An 8,281-nucleotide genomic window follows, 5' to 3' on the forward strand; every position below is an offset into this window, starting at 1 on the left:
TAATTTGCCTAATGAGAATCCAGGCAGTAAAAACTAATATTTCTGTCTGAGGGTTGGTTTTACCATCAAACCAAGATTTCATTCCCTAGTTATGTTTTACCATCAAATCCATGTGCACTGAAACATGTCTTTGTAAATAGACAGCCAGGCCCTCCTTCTCCCTCCCCACTTCTCTCTCTCTCTCTCTCTCTCTCTCTCTCTCTCTCTCTCTCTCTCTCTCTCCTCCTCTCTCCCTCTCTCTCTCTCGCTCTCGCTCTCTTCTCTCTCTCTCTCTGCAGAGTGCTGTTTTCTCTGCTTTGCTTTGCCTCTTTTTCCAGTCTCCCCTCCCTGTTGCTGTCCTTCTTTCTTCTCTTTCTTCCTTTCTGACTGCTTTTCATTCCTGTTTTCTTTTTCATTGTTTTTTTTTTTCTCTCTTTCTCCTGCTCTTTGGGACCTCGATTTCTTCTCTTCCCTCTATTCAGTGTTTCTTTATTCTCTTTTCTGAATAGTTTCTGCTACTTAAAGGGAAAGGGGAAGGAGAAGGGGAGAGAGAGAGGTTAGTTTCAGTTAGAGCACAAAACTTCCTCCTGCTGCACTCAGTCCCAGCAAGGCTCTGCTGTAGGGACTTTCTCCAAGGCGTACAGGCCTGCCCGTGTCATATTTTAGTTCCACATGTTTTAGTTGCACATAGCACCACGAGGTCTCCTTTTCTACATGTACAGCGTGGCTTTCTGGCTTTGTTGGAGAGGTGTCGAAATTGTCACGTAGTGGCAGTGTGTGACGACGTGTCGCGTTAAACTGCCATAGCCACCCTGGATCCCTGTTATCTCCTGACAGCGGCAGCTTACGAATCAGGTCTGCGACTCACGACAGCTTCTTCTGCAGGGGTCTGAGCTGCCTGGCTGCGGGACACCCTGTCCTGTTGCACCTCGACATTCGCTCGTCCTGCCAGGGGCAACGTCGGAAATTAAAAGCGGGAAGATCACAAAGGGTGACATAGTTAACACGATAACTACACAGCATAGCACACAGCCATCAGTCTACATATCTCCTGCTACACTACAGACACTGCATCAACTTAGCGTGGAGGCTAGAGAAAGAACAGGCCATAGATGAGTATGTAAGACATGACTGCTCTGTCTAGCACACATTTAAATCAGCAAACGGCCAAAATGGACAGACGGAAAATGATTAAAATGCAGAATCAATAGAAACAGATGAAACTTTTTCTCTCCCCGCCTCTCTTTCTGTCTGTCCCTCTCTCTCCCTCTCCCTCTCTCTCTCTCTCTCTCTGACTCTCTCTGTCTCTCTGTCTCTCCGTCTACTCCATAAGTAAGAAACAGAAAAAAAAACAGCATGATGGAATGGCAGGCTTGAAGGGGAGAGAAAGGTGAAAGACAGATGAAAGTGAAAAGAGATAAAAGGCGGAGTGAGGAGGGTGTGGGATAAAGCAAGAGGAAGGGAGGCAGAGATGAAAGCAAAATGAGAAAGATAAGAACAGAGTGAGAGAGACAGAGAGGGAACGGAGGGAGAGATAGATAGTGTACAGCGCGGAGAGAGGGGTAACCATGGAAACAAGAAGAAGGTACAAAAGAAGAGAGAGAGACAAAGGGGTTTGATTTAAAAGAATGAAACTTGGGAGAAGAAAAAGTAATTCAGGTGAAATTTGTTACTGCGAGGTGAGGGAGAAATACAAAAGAGAGACGGGCTGTATAGAGGGGACATCAGCTTCCAGCCAGGCTGTATGGATCCTGTCTTTGCGCATAGCCAGGCACTGTAGAGACCCCTAGTGTTACCAGGCCTCTCTACTTCAGTGTGGGGCCCTCGGAAGGAGACTGGGGCTGCCAGTGTGGCCCTATAGCACCACACTGGTTCTTATGCTCCCTTCGGCCAGTGCGGGGAGCAAATGCTCATGCTCAAACTAACCAGCCCAACAAGCGCAACCATGGCAGTAATGGAGGTCTACCTCATGCCACTGGGCCATTTAACTGCCATTATCCAGGATTATGAGGCTGAGCGACGGGAGCTAGGTGCTCCCTTAGCTCAGTGGTACATAAGTCGGCTGGGGGTTTGACCTCTGACCCCGCGGTGTACGGAGATGTGATGAGGGTAGAGGAGTGGCACTGTTGCACACAGCCAGGGCCACGTTGATTGTGTAGCCTGATATGGTGAGTTTGAGCCTTCTGAGCTTGGCTTTTTGCTGCATGTGGATGGCCGGTTTATTCAGATGCACTGACAATGGGCTACAGCTGACAATTTACATTCATATTTGTCTATCTGTATAGAGTTGGAGGCAGACGCAGGATTCTTATTCTGTGGTTTTTGAGTCTCTTGTGGCTCTCTCTTCTTTCTCTCTCCTCCTCCCTTCCCCCTCTGTTTTTCTCTCCTCTCTCTCTCTCTTGCTCTCTCTTTCTCTCTCTCTCTCTCTCTCCCTTTGCTCTCTCTCCTGCTCACCCTCCCTCCCCTCCTCCCTTCCTCTCTCTTGATCTCTCCTCTCACTCTCTCGCTCTCTCTCTCTTGCCACTCTCTCACTCTCTCATCTGCCCCCCCTCTCACACGCTCTTCTCTTTCTCTCTCCTTCTCCCTCCCTCTCCCTCTTTCCATAGCTCTGTCTCTCTCCCTCCCTCGCCCCCCTCTCTGTTCCTTTTATATCCTCCTTGCTGAATGCTCTTCTCCTCTCCTCCCTCAACTCTCTGTCTTTTCTCTTTTTTATTCAATCTTTTCCCTGGCTCTCTCCACACAACCATTAGCACAGCCATTCCTTTCCCAATATTCTCGCTCTCCATTTTGTTCCCCTATGCTGAATGAGAGGAGTAATCTTTTATTTAGGATCTGGAGTGCACCCGTTCCTTAGCATATTGTGTATATGTGTGTGCATGTGTGTTTGTGTGTTTTGCACTGCAACTGGCGATTTCTGAGGAGCCTCACTGAAAACACAAACATGGTCACAATGAAATGCCAGGAGATGTGGAGGGCGCCTACAGCAGGTCGACGTGAAGGAGATTAAGAGATCCAGGGACAGCAGTGAGCCTTCACGTAGTGCAGATGAGGATGTTCCAAGGAGCTGGCTGTGCGTAGCATGTGCGGGGAGCTTGACACATGCTAAGCAACCCCCTCCCCCGGGTTCTCTTCACCCTGACTTCACCCCACTGATGGCGGGCATGACAGCGGGCCATGCTGCACCAAAGGGCTCAAGCCTCACCGCGATGCCCGCCTCCAGTGCTCCACCTTACTCTGAGTGATAGGTTTGTGGTAAGGACAGAGAGCGCCCTTGTCTGGTTGTGCTTTCCATAGGGTAGTGTTTGAGCCAGTCAGCCTTACTTCTGCACAAGCTGTTCTTCCCTTCTCCATATGTTCCAGCCGAGCCCTGCCTGGAACTGTAGGCTCTGTAAGTAAGCAAGGGGGGTTGCAGCCAAATAAATGTGCAGGGTTGAGTAGGCTGAGGAGGTAGCCTCTACTTATGTGAACACAACTACTTTGCAGGCAAACAACTCCTAGCACAGCGTGTATAAACTCTACACCTATTTAACTGTCAGCACTGTTTACTCACATTAATTATGTTAATAAATTAGATCCACTAATGAATTATTTCTGGAAGTAAGGGTTATAGAATGGCAACAATTATTGCTTTATTTTATCTGTTCCTATTATTCCTATCCATATTATTATTGCGATGATGTTATTGTTATGCTTTATTGTTATGCACATACCTACACAGAGACACACACCACATTTTGTTGGCACAATTACAGGGCTACGTACAGTCAGATCCAACTTCTCTGCAAGTGAGAGCATGACAATCAACACACACGTATGAATGACCGTTATGTACGTGAGATAATGATCAACTGTTACAAGAGGTATAAAGTTCACATGCTTTCCTTTCAAGGTGAGAAAATGGTGAAACCTCATGGAACACTTTAAAGTCAAAGAGTGTGTAGATTTTAAAGGCTTACTTTCACACATGCAGTACAAACGAATAACATAATGTACAAAACCTTAATGATCAGTAAAACAGGTAGTTGGCCTATCATCTGCCTTCTGTGCATCTGATGCTGTCTACACTTGTGACATGTTCTGATCATGCTCATGAATAAGCTGTTTCAATACACCACACAAAACAGTAACTCATCTGTTAGCCTTTGAGTTATATGGAGAAGTCAACACTTTATAATGTACAACAATAAAGCAATGTTGTTATTTAAAGCATTCATTAAATCTCACTATGCTATTAAATTAACCTAGATGAGCCTAAGTGTTTAACAATGTAATATTTTGCATTTATCTTACACTTTTATCCAAAGTGGCTTACAATTCTGACTGAACACAGCATGAGCTATTGAGGGCTAAGGGCCTTGCTCAGGGGTCCAACAGTGGCATCCTGGTGGTGAAGCTTGAACTGGCAACCTACTAACAGCTAGTCAAGTACCTTAACCACTGAGCTACCACTGCAACACATATATATGCTTCCTATTAATTATATATATATAAGGTGCATGTAGGGCATTAATTCTGCTCCTTTAATCTGTTCTGGATTTAATCTATACAAAATACTTCCAGCCCATAGCACTCTGATGAATAGATTACACAATTAACTTACATTAAATCTTCAAAAATTTGTTCCACTTTCAAAAGGAAAAAATGGATTCACAAACTCTTGCATTACACTCAAAAAGCCAAATCCTGCCCCTGACTCTAATGTTACCTGAAAATATATTACAAGATATTTGCAATCCTTAGACTAAATTTTTTCCACCTGAATTTCTTGAAATTGCTTAGTTAGTAGTATTGCTGCTATATTGCTCCTTACAGTATAAACCAGTAATGTTTATATACCAGTATTGTTGCTTATATATCAGTATTAATGCTTATATACCAGTACCACTGTTTATATATCATTACTGCTGCCTATGTACCATTAGAGTGTAACCCACCTGTTTCAGGTACAGTTTGTCCTTCCACTCTGGCTATAACTGGTCAGTTTTTGTTCACAGGTCCACTGCAGTATGGATAGTGGGCAGTTACCAGTAACACTTCAATGTTATACTGGTACACTTGTGTAGGGATCAGGCTCAGTGGTGTTTTACATGTGTCCGTGTCACTGCTTTACTGAGGCTTGTAAGTGGACTGCCAGCCAATGATATCCAGCCTCCAGTGGCGCTGTGGTGAGAAACTGGCCAAGGATGAAGAGACGATGGCAGATGAACTATAATCTCCCACCAAGAAGGTTTTTCAAATTAATGTTTCTAATAAAGTAGATGGTGAGTGCAAGTACTAGTATATAAGCAGCACTACTGGTACACCTGTAAAATGTTCATGAAATGTAAGACAGGTGTACCTAATAAAGTGGAGAATGATTCTAGAAGCAAGGTTTATATCTAATAAACTGGGTAATGAGTGTATTTATCAACTATCTGCATAAGCATGGCTATACCTGAAGTCCTGAGTCAAATACATAAAGATTCTATATAAACAGTTATAAAGACCTTCAACATACAAATTTCTCTAAATGTGTAATGGTATAATTTAGATTAGAAGGTTAGCGGTCTAACCTAAGATCATTTCAGTAACTGAATTATATCTGTAATTGAATTTATAAAAAATATTATTGGCAATAAATGGATCCAAGGACAGGGTGCTTACTCTCCTGGCTGCTTCTTTACATACGGATACAGCGTGATAACCATGGCAAAGATATATTGTGATAGTAAAAATAAAATCATGAGATAAAATCATCACCAACAGAGTGATGCAGTGTGAACATTGCAGTAACTAGTGTTACTGGAAAGGGGGGGTGTCAGTTTACATCTGCCATAAGCCTACTGTAGCAGTTCCCAACATATTATTCTCCTATGAACAAAGGAAAATTATTCCCTCTCTATAAACATGCTGTATGTATGAAGCCCAACAATTCAAACCAGTTGTAAATAAACACCACTTCAGTGGATACTATTTAGGGGCAAATGTTTGCGTAATAACAATCTGACTTAATATGAAATGTTATTATGTATCAAAGGTGGATAAACAAAGTCCTTGGTGCCCATGACTGACATTGAGAGACCGCTATAACAGCTGGGGCCATATTTTCATAAAGTTGGTCATGTTTCTCATAGGGGAAGTCAGCAAAAGCAAGACTAAACTGTTCATTCTCAGCAGATTCTGGCATACTCATCAGTTACTTAGGAGCTAATTTTGATCTCTGATCCTTTTCATGGTAGTCATACTTATTAAAGTTGTAGATTGACTAAGTTGACTAACCTAATATTTTACAGTTATTAAAAAAAATCATAATTGGAGCTTCATACCCTGTATCAAAAGAAATATTATTTCAGCTTGTGTGTTGAAGGCAAGGTGCCAGCCTCTTTCAGAAATCATGTCTGGGGGAGAACTCAGAAGTCCCAATTTTTATTTCAAAGAAACCAAGCAGAATCAAGATTGCATGTTCCTTACCAGCATCCTATGCCTGGGACACCCTCTGAATGAACAGAGTAGGAAGCCTATAGGAAGACAGACTCCATCTTCAGGACTGGATAAAAGTTGAGAGATCCGGACTTGCAAACTTTTGTATGAACATTTAATATGGGAGAAAAAGAAAAAGAAATGAAAAGATAGAAAAAGCAGAAAAGAAGCAGAAAAGAAAAAGATTAATCAAAATCTAGATATTCATTGGAACCTTGTTTTTAGATGAGGTGGGGAGGAACAGGAGAGGGAAGAATTCAGCAAAGGACAAATCAGTCAACACACGGCAAAGGTGCGCACTTAATTCATGGCTCAGTTCTTTAGCGTGTGCTGTGTATTGTACTTTTTATTACAGAAACAAGAACTTTATTGATGGAACTGCATAGAAAATAGATCAAAACTGTGCTTAACTTGTTAACCCTTTAAAAGCATAAACTTTGATTATTTGATTCTATATCTCTGTGCACTATTCTAATGCAGACAGTAGTGGCAGGATAGGGTACATTTTCTTAGTCCAAGTGAGTGCTGTGTTGATTTGGCAATGCAGAGAAGTGAAAGCGTGCATGTGTGTTTGTGTCTGGTCTCGTTCCCAGTAGATTGCTTGTGCATGCGTGTGTGTGCGAGCATGGAAATCCCAGCTCAGTAGTCTGAGTCTCAGTAACCCATCTAGACCAGTTAAGGCCTACTTCCCATTGCCTCGCTCACTCTCTGCCTAGTGCAGAAACCTGTACATGTACGTTGGTGAGTACACACACACACAGGCACACACACAGGCACACACACACAGACATGCACACAATGCAGGCAGAGATGTTCTCTGAGTCTCTTCCTCTCCCTCTCTCCCATGCCCCCTCCCCTTCTCACACGCTCACTCTCTCTCTCTCTCTTTCTGTGAGAAGTAGTGGGGAGACAGAGTAACCAGTAGTAAAAGTAAAAGCGCAGTCTTTCTCACTGCTGTAGAAACTCAGGTACACATACACAAAGAACGCAGGCTATAGAGATACTCCGAGTCTCTCTCTCTCTCTCTCTGTAGAGACTTGAAGAGAACTCAACACACACTCACACACACACACGCTTGCGCATACACAGGCACGCACATACGCGCTCACACATGCGCGCTCACACACACACACACACACACACACCACACACACACAGCATAGAGTTGTCGGTGCCCTCTCAGAAAATTTCCCTCTGCAGTAACCTGTAGATACACACAAACACGGCAAAAGACTCCTGAGCGCTCATTATTCTTTGTGTATTATTCTGCGTGTGCAAGTGTGTGTTTTAGGGTTGGTCTGCGGAAGCCTGATACTTCTGGGCAAGTGGACAGGTTTGAGCTTTTCCTTTCTCTTCCTTCGTCCCTCGGAGATGTGGGCCTGGAGAGGAGCCAGGGTATTCTTCTCTTCTCCAACTTTTGTTGTCAATCCCCCTCTTCCTTTCTCCCCACAGGCATGGCTCCGTGGTTGTTTTATGTACGTTGTCCCCCAGTCATTTCTTCTTCCATGTGGTATCTTTGTCTTTCTGTCTCTTATCTCTTTGTTTCTTCCCTTGCACTCTCTCTCTCTCTCTCTCTCTCTCTCTCTATCCAACTTCCTGCTATCTTTCCCCCTCACTCACACCCTCCCTCAATCTCTCTTTATCTCTGTCTGTCTCCCTCCCCTCCCTCTCCTATCTTTCCCTCTGTCCTCTCTCTCGCCCCTCTCTCTCTCTCTCTCTCTCTCTTTCCCTTCCTCCCTTACTCACGTGTTCATCTCCCTCACTCTTTTACAGCTGCTCCCTTCCTCATTCTCTCTCACACATTCTCTCTGTACTCTCCAACAATGTTTGATTTTTTTTTTCC

This window comes from Electrophorus electricus, chromosome 4, assembly GCF_013358815.1.
Source record: "Electrophorus electricus isolate fEleEle1 chromosome 4, fEleEle1.pri, whole genome shotgun sequence".
In the NCBI taxonomy this organism is placed as follows: Eukaryota; Metazoa; Chordata; class Actinopteri; order Gymnotiformes; family Gymnotidae; genus Electrophorus; species Electrophorus electricus.